The 16,311-nt window shown below is 36.9% G+C and overlaps 1 long non-coding RNA gene across 1 annotated transcript in view; it reads left to right on the top strand.

The window, feature by feature from the left end:
• LOC140648030 (uncharacterized) overlaps window positions 1-10,920 on the top strand; it is a 66,029-nt gene extending 55,109 nt beyond the window's left edge. The window contains exon 3 of the long non-coding RNA XR_012041057.1: window positions 10,866-10,920. This is a non-coding gene — a long non-coding RNA (uncharacterized lncRNA). The remainder of the gene's footprint in view (window positions 1-10,865) is intronic.
• Window positions 10,921-16,311: the final 5,391 nt, after the last annotated feature.

Here is a 16,311-nt window from a genome sequence, read left to right on the forward strand (position 1 = left end):
ATGGTATGCCACTTCCAGCAATTATAGCCTCTTAATAAGGCATTTATACTACCTTCTGCCATAAAAATGCAATAGAATATCCTGGCTCCAAACTTTACTTAATATAATCATAATCACTTTTTGTTTATAACTCGCTGTTGTGTATTGCTGAAATACTTGGCTTTGGGTGGTGATAGTTAAGTGAGTGCACTGTATATAGTTCAAGGCCTTAGACTACTGATGTACTGAGTTACCCAGGAAGAAAATAGAAAGAGATAATAGTGTTAGGTTTGTCGCTTAATATAGCACAGGCATATTTATTACATTAATTAACTTTGCAGACTTTAATAGAATTTTATTTGGAAAGTTACACTTTTTTCCTACTTTCAGAGCTATAACAGTATTTATGTGTTTGCAGATTAGAAAACAAGAACAGTTTGTCTGGATTTGATTCAAGTCTTTATAATCCTGTTATACACATTTTTCTCCCCTGTGTTCATAAAAAGCTGCAAGTTGATAAACATCACTTACTTGGCACAGATCAGCCATTTTCCAGGCCATATACCTGAGAAAAGTACAATCCACAAGCCAACTGCAGCAGGTATTTTAGTTCATAAAATGGAATATGTGTCTCCAACCTCCTCTAATCAAAAATGAACAACATCCTTTGTTATGTGCATTGGGTTTATTACCATATGGTAGCTGATTGGGAAAGTGGTAAACTCCTGGAAGTTCAGCAGCATGGCCCCTAAATGGCAGGGGCTCCGGTCAGCTCCATGGGAAGAAAGGAGGGAGCAGTGCTTTAGTACCCCCAGCCATTCATCTGCTCTACGCCCTCAAACTTTGAATGTTTACACTGGGAACACAGAAGGCATGTAAAGAATATCTACAGGATGCTGGGGGCTTATTTTCTTCATGGAGCAAGCTGCCTAGCCATGTATTTTTTTCCTTCTTTTCCTGCTTGTTGACAAAAACTAATAGACAAAGCAGACAGAGGTATCTCCATTTCTGGCACCCTCAGCACAAGTGTGATGAAAGGATGTTTAAGAGGCAGCTGACTAAGCCAGTTATTTTTAACAACAGAACTACCAGTGGACATTTCTGTGCCTGTCATGTTATCTAGGGCTTTAAACTAACTTGAAATATCAATTTCCATGTACTGAAGAGAAACTGAGACTGTCCAGCAGGGCAGCTTGCAGAAAACTTGGCATTTTAAAATGAAAACATATTGCAAATACTATAATCTCTCTTCTCACTCCTCCCACAAATTATTCATTCATACATATAGTGAATTGGATAGAAACTACTTGTGTACAATGTTCTATAGGGAACGCGTTGTCCAAAAAGCTTTATCAGTTAATGGTATAATGTGTAATGTCAGATTTTCGATAATGTTCCACTGGCTAAAATTTCTGTTGCTGAGCACTTATATGTCTTACTGTGTCCTTCTCTGCTCTTCACTTGGAGAACTAGTGTGGCAAAGATTTATTGGATAACTAGACTCTATGTACACAGTAGGAGGTGCTTTTCCATCCCCAGCTCGGAGCCTCCAAATTAATCTGTGAGTATGAATCACTCTTGATCTACCATTTCTCAGATTTCTGGACAGAGTAAAATATCAGTCTCAAAGCATCTGCATCTCTAAACTCTAAATACCAAACTTTTCTTAATTAACTTTGATTACCACACTGCTTAAATTGATACTGAAAGAGGGAATATAAAAGCTAGGGAACGGTTCATAACATAAATCAACATACTTTCTGTACCGAACACTTTCTGTCAAAGCTCACATTCTGTACTTAAAGACTCGGGCATTTTTACTCTTCCTTTCAGGACAAATTTCAGGCGAATAGATGAGTGACATTTAAACTTCTAAAATCATTAATCTACATTCTAACCAGTTGAAGTTTCACTTCTCTTCTGTTTGTCACCTCTTTTGGTTTCAGTTCTCAAGGTCATATTCATCGGTTTCCAAAGGCTCGGTTTTTTGTGCAGCAAGTTAGATGAAGAGCTAAATGATTATTTTGTAGTAAGAAGATGAAAGTTAGATGAACCTTGACATATCACTCAGGGTATAATTCAGTAGTGAATTCATATCATCAGGATTTATCTACTTTAGAAACTAAACAGTTAACCTAATCATCTCTTTTTATTGCTAATTTAGAAAAGCTTTTTTTCCTAAGTACACTCTCACTTTTCTGAATTCACTGCATGTGACCTGCATCTTTTGTCCACTGCACCATTACCAGCAGCTAATCCCTCTTATTTATTGATAATTGGACAAAACTGAACAACATGCCAACTCCTGAAAACTGAACGCCACTAAGGCCTCTATTCAGGTTTTCCCCCAAAACCACATTAGTTTCCAAGTTCACTTCCTTTGTGGAATCTCAATGGGAAAAGAGTTTGCAATTCTCTCATGGCTTAGGAATTCCACTAATTCTAACCTGCACATTGCATAACCGTGTGAGATGAAGGAATACGATGTACTTGGGCTCAAAAATGAACACTTGTAAAACAGGAAAAGGAAAACTCATTTAATGTTTTGCTAATCAATTTGGAACTTCCCATATTCACTTGAAAACAAATGTTTGTTGTTAGAGACATGTTGGTCAATGGGTAAGTGGTAATTAAGCAATCAGGATTTGTGAAATGTGGCCTGGTTCTTAAAGTTTTAATCACATTTTTCGTCATTATTGTTTTTGTCAAACACAACCTGCATTACTGATGCTTTGTCAAATAATCACTACAACATATTCAAGATAATATCGAATTTCTTACAATCATGTGTTGCTGGCAATCATGTTTCTCTGCAGATTTATATAGGTCAATTAATTGGGCACAGTACATGGGTTCACACTGAGTAGAAGAAAACAAACAAAAAAGCCGGTTTAGGAAAAATCATAGTTATCATCAGCCTGCAAGCCTCCTAAATAGGAGCTCCCCATGAAGAAGACTGCTACTTAGAAGCAGAAGCACCAGCGAGCTTCCCCTTTCAGAAAAATTTTCTTTCATGCTTTTCTTGATTTGCCCCATCTCTGTACAACCTTTCAAATACCCAGCTATCGTGATCTAAAGTCTAAAGATGAAGCCATAAGCCTCCCCTTGCAGAAACCAGGGAAGAGAATAAAATTCCTGTGTGGTATTTGACAAGACTGTCTGTGTGAGAAGTCCCACACTGAGGTACCCAAACAATTTGGGAGTGGGTTATCTTTGGAGCAGGAGACACTGCATATGGGTTTATTAGTCCTGTCTGTTAGGCTACACTACTTTAATGTGGCTTTATAGCTTCTGCGTCACATGCTTATATCCTCGCTGTACAGACTTGCCAGCTTGCTCAGAGTGCACTAGAGTACGTCTAACAGCCTTTCATTGTGGGGTGTAGACATATTCCAAGAATCTCTGCTTGCCATTACTCAATTTGGGAAATGGATACTAGTAATTTTTCTGTAGTGAGGCTGGCTTTTAGCTAGGGAATTTAGGAAGCAGCATCACACGGTGATCATTCAGAGGCAGATGAAAAGAATCTTCTCCATCACCATATTTTTTTTTCTCTGTCAGCTTCCCTGGCAAGAAATCATGTCTCATTTTTAACAAATGGATTTTTTTAAAAGAAAAAGTGACTGTACCCAAACATACAGTCTTGAATGAAGGGGCAGAAAGAAACATTATTTACACATGGTGTGAAATGGAGTAATTTACAGTTTTTAATCTCGCAAATAATTTCAATCATATATTCAGAACATATCACCATTGTCTGTCAAGTTTAATTTCAGAAATTCGAAAGTATAATGGCTTTTCTTTTCACTTACAGGGGGGATGAATGGTATTGTTAGGGTTTATTTACAGAGGAGCTGGAGTGTCTCCGTAACACAGCATGCATATCTGCAAAAGCCAAGAGTGGACCCTTGCCCTCTAGCTCTAAGAGGAGACATGTTGCCAACAAAGATAAAAAAAACCCTGAGTAATAATCTCACAGGGCCAAAAGACATGAAGATGGTCAAATTCTTTAGTTATTTTATGTTGACAGGCTTACTGGTACCACTGATGGAGTTTCATTAATTTACATGGTAAAAATAGCGATTCACACTGCTCTCACTGAAGTCAGTGCAAGAAGAGAAAACTTTCTATCATATACATAAGAGGAAGATTAAATTCAGAACTATCTGTACAGCAAACTTAATAACTTTCTTTTTTTACAGTGTGGAATTTTTGAAATATATTTAGCAAATTAATGTTTAACTAACTTTAAATATATAGAAAAATCAAAAGCTCAGAAGCAAGAGCTATAGCTGGATTAAGAGCATGCAAGGAGTAATTATACCGTGCACCCAAGTCAAATAAAATGCATACTAATTATATCTAATTTAAAAATTATGTGAGGAATTTTGCTTGAACCTTGCAGAACTTGGCCCTTAACCTGACATGAAATCTGAGAATAGAGTAGTAAGTAGATTTTATTACAGGAAAAATTATATTTGAAGATATTCTGGAATCTGCATGATCATCAGTAGCAACATAATCCCACAACCAAAAAAGGAGTTACATTTTTTGGCCCATCTCTTCCTATTTCATTAACCTCTTGAGCTGCCATTGCATCCCACAAGAGAGAAGAAAGATGTCACTATGTGTCTGTTGAGAGTGGCCCCCCAAACTGCCTCTAATCTGGTACCTAAAAGCACTGAAAAGATTCTGTTTCTGTGAAGGGGCTAAGTGAAAGTTTAGCAGTGATAAATTGAAAATAATAATAAAAGATTCCATGAAACTTCATGGTTCTATTTGTGGGTGTGCTGGTAATGTATGTACACAAGATGAGCAGTAAAAATAATGCAAATGTTGACTTAGTTGTTATTGTTGTCCATAGAGGAGTACTCTCTGCCACAGCTAGAAGGGAATAAGTAACCCATATTCAATGGCTAATATCCTTACATGGACAGTGGTTGCCAGGATCAGTGATGATCCAGGATCTTTACTTTCAAGTGATGAAAATGGTGTTTGTTAGAAATTTTTCTGGTGTTATTAACTTCAGCCAGGATGGATTTGCAGGCTTAGTCACGTTCAAGAAAAATCCCATGTTGTTCAATTAAAAAATTATTGCTGTTTTCAGTTTTGTTTTGTTTAAGAGTGCTGCTTTCAGAGCACTCCCCATGTATCTAGGAGATATGCAGAATGACAGCGCCTGCTATAAACTCAGAAATGAGGTATGTTCAAGTGAAGTAACATGGGTCCAAAATTAGCCAGTCTCTGAAGGGCTATGACATGGTAAACTGATTTGGGAAGTTACCAGCTGTCAAGATTTATACTAAAACATCTCAAACCATATTTCTTAAATACAGACCTCTAAATCCATAACTGGCCAACTAGGAGATATTCACATCATGTAAGTTTAAACACCTAGTTTTGGTGCCCAGCGTAGGTGATGAGTCTTCCTATAGTCTATGGAGAAACATGAAAGTCTGAGTTAGGAGCCAGTCAATCTCCAGTGACTGTAGGTTTCAGTTTACCAATAGATTATAACTTCAATATCATGAGTAACCTACCTTAATTTCACCAAAGTGAACATCTCCTTGCACTTAGGTAAGTCACCAGTTCTTCAGGAAAAAATGAATACTTGCAACCCTTGATTTTGAATGGCCATTACAGATTAAAGGGAAGCCTAAATGTGTATACTTGTATGTCTGGTCAGTAGCATTTCTATGTGCCGGTTCTGTTAGTCTATCATGCAGGATTGGGAGGGATCATTTCAAACACAGAAGAAGTCACACAAAAGAAGTAAGGTCTAAAACAGTTGGCCACTCCCTAAATGCAAAACATGCCTTTGCTTTTATAATAATCATAATTATACTAGATTTCTTGCTGCAGATTCTCCCATCCATGACATGAAGCCACTGACAAAGTTTCCTTTAAATTTCAGCAAGTTTCTTTCTTTTCTCAGCTGTAAAGTCTAGGTAATGGGAAAATACTATACTGCAACTGCCAAAAATATTTTTCCTCCTGACAATGAAAAGACAAAGGGTTCACTAATCATGTAACATTTATCATCAATTCAATTGATTCTTGACAGAGAATGAAAGTGGTCTGTTTGATATTTAAAGGGACTGTATGCTCAGGGGATATTGAATTATCCAAAGATCACTGCTAAGGAAAAAACAGAAAATAACATACCATTTATGGAGACAGAAAGTTTCTCGAATGTAGGTCCTAGCCGCAACTTACCTTTAACCTTGAGTGTCTCTTATTTCCTTTCCCAGTAGCTATGACGCCAAGAAAAATGAGCAAAGAGTCCAAACTGGGAACACCACAACTAACAGAGAGGGAAACAAAAAATGACTTCAAATTCAGAGTTTAAAGAGTTAAAGAAGTAATACTATTTAAACAGGGTTGCAGAACTCCTATTAAAAATGGCAGTACTATAAATGTTCTAGTATTGTCAGGAATGTTCTGTTGGATGACACTATACTGTGATTTGTACACACAGCGGACCAGAGCTGATGGGTGAATGAAATGATCCATAACCCTCACTGACACATTTAGAGCAGTTCAGCTGCACACAGAGAACAGTCCATCATTTGCACCCTTCTGTGAAAGCTGGCTTTACCAAGTGTTTCAATGAAATATGTGCAACTTCCCATTTAAATTAGTACCACATGAACCATGAAGAGCACCACAGGTATCTGTTGTAGTACCAGCCTAATGCAAAAGTGGCCTGTCTTGTAATGCTCTAACAGGAAAGACATACAACCATTCATCTGTAACATATTAAAACCAGAAGAAATAAATTACTCTATAGATGAAGAATTATTGCTTGTGGAGAGAATGTGCAAAGGTAGTTCTAAAAAGCAGCTTTTACTAAAAAATTATTGCAACAGCATTTGAATTCCTAATGCATATTAAACCTAGTTCGCATAATCATAAATCATCATTTTTAAATCAAGAAAATCTGCTTGAAACTTTTTAAAGGTTTATTTTACTAGTTCAGAACTATTTCAGCATTACCACTGAGGGAAGCACAGTAGGAGGGACTATAAGGGTGAAATATAAAACTTTACTATTTGCCAAGAAAAAGCTCTTTGGTCCTGAATTTTTCAAATTGACCAGTAAGAGCTGCATAAGTATCTAAAAATGTCTTGTGACTAACAAGTGCCTAAAAAGAAATTAAGTCCTACAGGTGGACTTGCCCTCTTGTGCAATAACTTTTCTTAAATTGTCTCATGTAGTCTAGTTAGTTAGGCAGAAGAGTTAAAAAAAGCAATGAATTTATTCAAATGCTACAAAGTGTTTATATTAAATTAATTTTAATGGGAAAATTAATCTCTGAATGCTCATTCTAAGCAAAGTACCTAATGCTTGATAAATCCTGAGCTGAGCACAAACTAGCATTCAGGGTGGTGAAAACTTAGTACATTCAGGGTAGTATGCAGGAACTGATGCACATGTGCCTTTTGCTATTGGATTAGGGAACAGTACCAGTATCGATAAAGAAGCAGTCCTACACCCAGCCCACCAGTCTAGATACATGTTACTCAGTGATATTTCCAAATATAAAAACAAGGACAAATGGGGTTAGTATCTTCTAGCCCAAATTTTCAAAAGTGTGCGTTGAATTTCAACTACTGCATGCTAAAGTAGCCTCTGGGAAATCAATGCTGTTCCAGCTGCATCTGGTTGGAATAGTTCTGTCATTTCTGAAAATGAGACCTTTGTCTTCATTTCTAGCAGTGCCTAGAAAGCTGGCATGAGGTCTAGCCTTTCAATAAAACAGGGTATTTTGCAGTGGTATCTGGCCTATATACAATAGCAATATACTTTGCATGAATGAATATTCTTATATTCAAATATTCTTAATGTGACTTTTAAAACAGAGTATCTACAAAGTTCAGAGAAAATTCTGCAGTAAGATACTTGATCTGAAACCCATTTTGCAAAACCAGCTTTGTCCTGAACTGATGGACCCATATACCATGCTTCTCACTTGCAATTGTCCATAATTGAATAATGCAACTCAGTCCTTTGGCCTCAGGCACCAGGTGAAGACAAACAAATGAGCACATAGCCAAGCCGCACATCCATTCAGGGAATAGGTGATTTAGGGGCATGCAAGGAACGCAGGCTTGAGAGGACCAAAAAGAACAAATCAGTCCTACCTAACAAGTAGGCTACTCATGCTAAGTAATATGCAAGTTTCATGCCTGTATTTGTTTCCCCCATGAGTGTTAGGCAGTACCAGTGAAACTCGGATGATAGCAGAAGTAGGACTGTCTCCTGCAATTTTCCTCAAGCTATGTTCACTGCCCTTTTGTTCATGGCTCTGTGGTCTCTCAGGCACAAATATAAAGTGAAATGAAAAGCAATTTTGCAAACTTGCCGCTTTTAGGTTGTGTGCAGTCAATTAAACGGAATACTATCATAAGATATTCAAACAGCACAAGTCTGGAACTGTTGCAATTTTGTGAATGATATCTAAATAATCTGGATGATTGAGAGTCATTTATATCACTAATCTTACTCTAGCAGCTACAAAATATAGCTCCATGTGTCATGAAACCTCTATGGTATTTCTCTCTTTGCTTAACATAGCAGAATTTCAGATGCTAACATGTTTACAATGGTTGCTTTTAGCCTCAATTCTTGTTTTATTACTATGTGAGTTCATATCTGTATTTGATTTAAATGATCTAAATGATTGTGGTGGGTTCACCCAGCCAGCAGGTAAGCACCCACCCAGTTGCTCTCTCACTTTCCCCTAGCAGGCAACTGGAAGGCAAAATCAAGAAAAACTTGTGGCTTGAGATAAAGACAGCTTAATAAGTGAAGGGAGGGGAGTGTAAAAAAAACCAAAACAAAACATAACAAAACAAAAAAAACAATCCAAGTCATGCAAAGGCAATCACTCTCCACCTCCCACCAGGTGAGTAATGTTTAGCCAGCCTCCAAGAAAAGGCTACTTTAGAAAAAACTCCCACCACCACCACCACCATTTTATTGCTGAGCATGACGTTATATGGTATGGAATATATCTGGCCATTTGGGATCAGCTGTCCTGGCTTTGTCCCCTCCCAACCTCCTGCCCACCCTGAGACTGCACCCTGGGTGGGGGCAGAGTGAGAAACAGAGAAGGCCTTGACACTGTGCAAGCACTGTTCAGCAGTAGCTAAAACACTGAAGTGATATCACCATTGTTTCTAATCACAAAAATAAAGCACAGCACCATACAGGCTACTGTGAAGAAAACTAATTCCATCCCAATCAGACCCATTACAATGATTTTTTTTGTTACAGTCATCATTTAAGAAAACTCCCAAACAAGTTTCCCTTTGCACTGACTGGAAGTTTTCACATCAAAATTTCAGAAGCGAACCCCTATATTTCAGATCAAAAAATACATTGTATGTTGCTTTCTGTATTTCTTTCTTTTTCTTTGTGGATAGGACAATAATAACGAGTGTTAAAAGATATACCAGTTTTATCATTAAACTCAATGTCAGTATCATTGCAGAATCAAAGAATGGCTGAGATTGGAAGGCACCTCTGGAGATTGTCTAGTCCAAGCCCTGCTTAAGCAGAGACAGCTACAGCAGGTCACTCAGGGCTGTGTTGTTGGGTTTAGAATATCTCCAAGATGAAAACTCCACAACTTTGTTGACGAATCTGTTCCAGTCTTTAGCTGTCCTCATGGTAAAAAAGTTTTTCCTTATGTTTAGGTGGAATTTCCTCAATTTCAGTTTGTGCCCATTGCCCCTTGTCCTGTCACTGAGCGTCACTGAGAAGAGCCTGGCTCCATTGTCTTTACTCCCCCATCAGGTATTTTTACACATGGATAAAATTCCCCTGAGCCTTCTCTTCTCCAGGCTGCACAGTCCCAGCTCTCTCAGGGAGAGATTCTCCAGTCCCTTAATCATCTTCTTAGCATTTTGCTGGACTGGCTCGAGTATGTCCATGTCTCTCTTGTAGTGCAAAGCCCAGACCTGGACCCAGCACTCCAGATGTGTCCCACCAGGACTGAGCAGAGAGAAAGGGTCAATTCCCTCAACCTTCAGGCAATGCTCTTCCTAACACAGCCCAGAAGGCAGTTGGGCTTCTTTGCCACAATGGCACACTGTTGGTTTTTTTTCTGCAGAGCTGCTTTCCAACCAGTCAGCCCCCAGCATGTACTGGTGCCTGGGGTTATTCCTCCGCAGATGCGAGACTGGCCATTTTCCTTTGTTGAACTTCATGAGGTTTCTGTCAGCCAATTTGTCCACCCTGTTGAGGTCCCTTTGAATGGCAGCACAGCTGTCTGGTGTATGAACCACTCCTCCCAGTTTTGTATCATCTGCAGACTTGCTGAGGGTGCGCTCTGGCTCATCATCTTGGTCATTAAGATGTTGCACAGTGTTGGCCCCCGGGGGTTCATATACCTGGCTCAGCCACTCTACTACCTGGCTTAACTGGTCATCTCATGGAGGTCAGCTGGTGCCAGATGGTTCAGAACACACATACACGCACACACCCCGATCTCACAGGCAGTAAATATGAAATTATTTGTTCCTCATACAAGTATCTGAGTAATTGCTGACAGACAAATATTGTCCTAAATCCTAAAGCATAAATTTAAATTAATGCACTTTATTTTCTATTAAGCTACTAGAATCAGACCTTCCCGCTATCCTTATAAATACATAATTTATCTGTACATCAGTGATGCCTAATCACAAATTGCATAGAGGTGCATGTAAAGGTAATTCTAAATAAGTGTGCTTTTTTCTTAAGAATGGCTTTTTTTTTTTTTTTTGCGTTTTCCTCAACATCATTACAGCTGTGTGTAACCAGGCTGTGACAATTAGATGCAAGCTCTCTCCAAAGTACTTAGGATCGGACTGAATTGTCACCTTCATCTCTATCCTTAGGTACGGTATGGAAAGTATCATCATCCTTTTTTGGGATTGGAGTGACAGTCTTGACAGCACCTGCCATAACCTCCCTGCTCCATTGCGCATTACCAAGGACATGAGACAAGAAAGTCTGGACATGAGGTAACTAAGGGGGAAAGAAAAAAAAAGATATTTCCTTCCCTTAATCTGAGGGATGCTTCTGGATTACGTATCAGTAGAGTTCACTGGTTGCACTTTAACCAGGGCATGTGACAATCAGCATGAATCGTGGACAGTTTACATCAGACTCAAACCTCTTGAAAAGTCTCCTTAAAGTAATAGAACCTGAAATAATATTGATTTATTACATTGAATTAAAAACTAAATTAATATATTCCATGGCATATGCTTACTGTGTATTGTGGAAATAGAGTAATGCATCACTACAATTTGCAATGTATATTCAAAAAAACTAAAAGAGATTTGGAGCATTTTTGTTTCAAACTGCCTGTGGAATTCTCAGCTGTACATTATGTATGGGTAAAGAGGAATTACTGATACATCTTACTAATTGTGTTGAACAATTTCCCTGTTTTTAATGTGTTTTTGTAATCTCTTTCTTCTGCACCAATTTGTATGACTTCCTATGTTTTCTACACTGTTAAAACTACTCACTACGTTAGCTGGGATTTGCCACAAGAGATGCATGCCCACTTGTAGTCCAGTAAGCAAATTACAAGTCTGGTCTTGTACGTGAGTTGCTTGGATCACTTCAAAAATAACAATCAAAAGCTGATCAAAACCTGTTTTTCATTCTTATTAACTTGCAAGCTATTTTGGACTGACAATGGCTACACTGCTGAATATTCATTGGTTTGGTGTTATGACCATCTCATTATTTTTAAAAAGGGTCCTGAAAGAACTCTCACTGGAATCATTGTTAGAAGATATTACATATTTTTCACTTGGCCAGATCAGAGCACATTTTTATATCAATGAAGTCTGTTCAAAAGGCACAATGCCATAATGATAATTCACTACAAACAAAATAAACAAGATGTAAGATTGGAGATCAAATATTGGCAGCAAAGTGGCAAGTTTGCAAAGGATGAGTGAGCTTTCCCTGGGCTCCTCTGTTCTTCAGCATGCCAAAACAAACAGCAAAATACACACAAACAACACACAAGTGCTTCTTCCTTTTTTTTTTTTTTAAATGTTTTAAAACACACATGGGGTTAGTAAGTCAAGCATTGTGGTTGTATGTATAAAAGTAAAATATTGGTGGATGAGTTACTAGATAATTGTCATTAAATTAGAAATAGATTATTCACCTATTATTAGTGATTATTAGTAAACAATATTGATAAAACAGGAAAAATCCCTAACTTTCCAGAACTTGTTCAACTTGCACTCTTATGTTGTATTCACAAAGAATTTTCCTAAACAGTATTCAATGGAAAAAAATATGCATTTGGAAGCATAATTATTATCATCTTAGAGTTACTTCTTAAAGCAAGTCCAATGAACAACTTTTTAAAAGCACCTGCCTTCCTGCACTGACTATAAAGGGAGGCAAAGCTGGATCTCTCGAGTTGGTATTTACATTGCAAACATTTAACTTAGAGCAAATAGAAGATCACACCTATGACAATTTGTGTGGGAAAGATACAAACGACAGAAAACTAGGAGGGAAGGAAAACAGATGGAGACAAAAGAAAATCAGTATTTAGGCTTATGATAAATGAATGTGAGAAAAGATAGATCTAAAAGATTATTTGTTGGGGAGGAAAGGGTTATGTAAAAAAACCATCAGGAGAATGGCACTGGGAGAATAGCCTGCAGAAGAAAAAAGAAACCGCATAGGTGAGATTGAGCTTGCATATATCTATGCACAGTGTAGCTGTGCTTATGTGCCCTAGGTGTCTTAAGCATCCACTGTAGTCAGTGGAGAGGTGGTCTATACAGCCAGCAGGACCTAAAGAGCTTTTATCTCCTCTTATAGTAGATATCTAATTTCATTCAGCTGAATTGCTTTCTGACTCCAATGCTTAACTCAAACAGGTACCTATTTCAGTCACCTGAACATGAGTGCTATTTGAGATGCTCTTGCATATCCTTCCTGGCATGCAGCAGAAGAGAATCAACTGCAGAAGATCACCAGTTTTCATATGTTATGTACCTAGGTCCTGAATCGTATCTACCATGCAAGCATCTTGGATACCACAGGGTATTTGAAATGGCTTTAGAAATATAGGCATGATCAATCAAATTGAGATCCAGCTTTCCAGGGACTAAAACAGGAAACCAGTCTATCCATAGACTACTAAATTTAGATGTTTGAGTCTGGAGCTAAATCCCTTTTTTTAAGTTAGGGCAAGTAGAATTCAATCCCATGAACTGCGAAAGGTTAAGGAGTCGTAGGACTGAATAAAGTATGTCAGAAAGAAGATTGGAATTACTGAGAAACTTGTATCTAAAGAGAAAACAAGCCCAGGCACTGAAGAAATATGACAGTAAAAGATGTGACTAGACACATTAAGAAAGAATAACACTGTTTTCACACAGTAGAATTTGGTTACATGTTTAGATATAAACCACATTTCTATTTGTAAGCTGTAGGGACCTGGACTTATATGTGGGTGGAAGATTTTGAGTTGTATGGCATTATGAAATGACAGACTAGAAATTCTTTGGCAGAATCCATTAACTGAAGAATAGAAGATTTTGACTAATCATATATGAAGGTGATTCATAGCAATGTAAATAGTAATATCAGTATCAAGCAAAAATAGAAGCAGTGTTATTTATCTTATTATTCTGTTCAGTTTAAATTATACTCTTCCACAGTTTCATATATTTAAGATCATTATGTTTACAACATATAGCATAAAGAAGGCCATCAAGAAAGCTAGATGTTTAAGCAGATGTGATTGGCAGTCTGGAATGAGGGACTAAAAGAATCAGATTTTTCTGATAAAATGATCATTGGAATGAAAGTTAAGGATATTGACAAGTGAGGCTCTAGGTATAAAGGTTAATAGCCTTCTTTGATGAATGGATCTCACTTGGCATTATGTCTGGAAATAGGACACTGCTCCATTTAATACCCTTTTCACATCACAAATATTTTCTTTGCAACCGTAACAGCTAGAAAACATTCTACTAAATAAAACAGCAATTTCTAAAAGACAGCTCTGTACAGAGTAGATTGGTGACCTGTCACAGTGCTGAGAAACTGGCTTGCAATTATTGTCCTTTCACACACAAGCACAAAAATTTGAACTTCACATTAATTTTGTTAGCAGTTTGGCAACATTTTTGAAATACATATGCATCTATATTTTTTTCTAACTTAAATTAAACACATCTAGTCGTCAACAGGAGAGTTGTTGTGAAAATGTTGAAGTATTGATAACAGTATCTGAGACCTTGCACTCCTTTTGTCCTTTCTGTTCCTTCTCTGTTGAAAGTTTTGGAGGGTAGGTATGACGTATTAGTATATATAACCTCTTTCTGACCACTACAAGAATAATTTTAATTTTATTGTTCCTGGTGGTGTTGTTTTTGTTCTTTTTTCTTCCCCTGGGATTTAATTTGCTTACTTATTTGTATTTCTAATCTAACATTAGTTGAAGCATGTATATCTGTTATTTACGAGGTATATTTATCTCAGGATAGTTTGACTTAAGTTGGAGAATAACATTTGCACGTGCTCAACTTTAATTCAAGGAAAAAAACTATTAAACACAAACATAACCATGAAATTTTCATATAAGTAAAATAACAGGAATGACTGCTGAGCTGCCTAAGACCGTAATAGCTTCAACACAGATACCTCTGTGTTGTTCCATGAGTTACGCTAACCTGTATCTGATACACTGCTGGAGAATAAAGGAAACAGATAAAACAAAGCAGAATTGCAAGATTTTGCAAAACACAAAAGAAGTGAGGACTGTACATACTTAGTTTAAAAATAAATATAATCCACAAAGTATCTTCTTTTATTTATCTGTTCAGTGCCCTGTACTGTGATGCTGCCTGCTCTAAGCAGTCTTGCACATGAACTAATGACAGGAGGTTTTACAGGAGGTTTTAAAATATAATTTAGATTTCTGTATGTCCTCATCATGCAATTAAGTTATTATCTAATGGCTAGTTTAAGAATTATTCACTTTCAGCAGACGAGAAGGCTTTTCATAGAGTTGGATTGTACAACTGATGTTTCTAAGAAATTTGGTTTCTTGTCTGCTTTGCTAGGAAAACTGGAACATGTCAGATCTTCTGTAGAAAACTCCTGTGTAGTCAGATTTCCTATAAGAAACTGCTATCAATACTACTATGTAACTTATTCTTACAAAATCCATATATTTATGGAGGCAGAAGAAAGGGTAAGTCCTTTTTCTTCTTTGCCTGAACTTGCAAAATATGTAGCAGTGTAAGTATCTAGGACAATTTGAAAGACCAACGTTTGGTCTCTCAGTACAATTTGAGTGGCTATTTGAGGGTCAGAAAAATTCTTCCATATGTTGCCTGGTATATTTAGAGAAGTGCTAATGAGGGTAGTTTCTTTAGACCACTGTAAAAGTGTTATGGCTAGAGGTAAACCTGTTGTCAGACTTATTCACTGCACATTTGCTAGAATTGGATGCAGCTTGTTTTATGCCTTTCTGAGCTTTCATTAAGTGCTTTGAAGAACAGATCATCTACATCTGGGTTTAAGTTCATTTTCTGAATGGACCTTAAATTGAACTTTTCTTATTCTGTTACCAGTGACATCTCTGTGATTTTAATTGGCTCTTCCATTTTCTTAATCTGCTGATAATAAAGACTAACTAACATTAAATAATGAATATATAAAATATTTATATAAAATTACACGGTAATAATTTAATCCCAGGACTGTGAAATAGTCTACAGTAATAAATCTATTTCAGATTTGCTAGGATTCACAAAAGTAAAAATGTCTTCATTAATACACAGAAAGATTATTATTTATTATTAATTTTAAATGTTTTTTCTTATGTAAATCTTATGTAAATATTCATGTTCTTTCAAAATATTAACTGAAGAAATATAACTCATACATTTTCTAAAGTTTAATAAATATAAAACAAAACAGATCAAACCATTATGTCTTCTTCAAAGCCATCTCTAATTCAATAATGAAAGTAACATTATAGCAATATTCATTAAACACTTACAGGTTATTGACCTCCATAGCTGAACAGAACAGAGGCAGTCAGCCTTAAAGGACAAATATATCTTAATTTTTGTCATGGGTGGATTAATGGCTTGCCTTTATTGATAACATTTTCTATTCAGCCGTACGGAGGACTTACAAAATGAAGCACAACAAAAGGATTAGAAAACAAAGAAATAATATGCCTAGCTGGACACACCATTTATTCCATTTTTGATTGCTCAATTATCAAGTACAAGGCATTCCTTTTAATATATTTACTCAATGATATTTAAGATTCAA

The sequence above is a fragment of the Ciconia boyciana genome, chromosome 1, assembly GCF_034638445.1.
Source record: "Ciconia boyciana chromosome 1, ASM3463844v1, whole genome shotgun sequence".
Lineage (NCBI taxonomy): Eukaryota > Metazoa > Chordata > Aves > Ciconiiformes > Ciconiidae > Ciconia > Ciconia boyciana.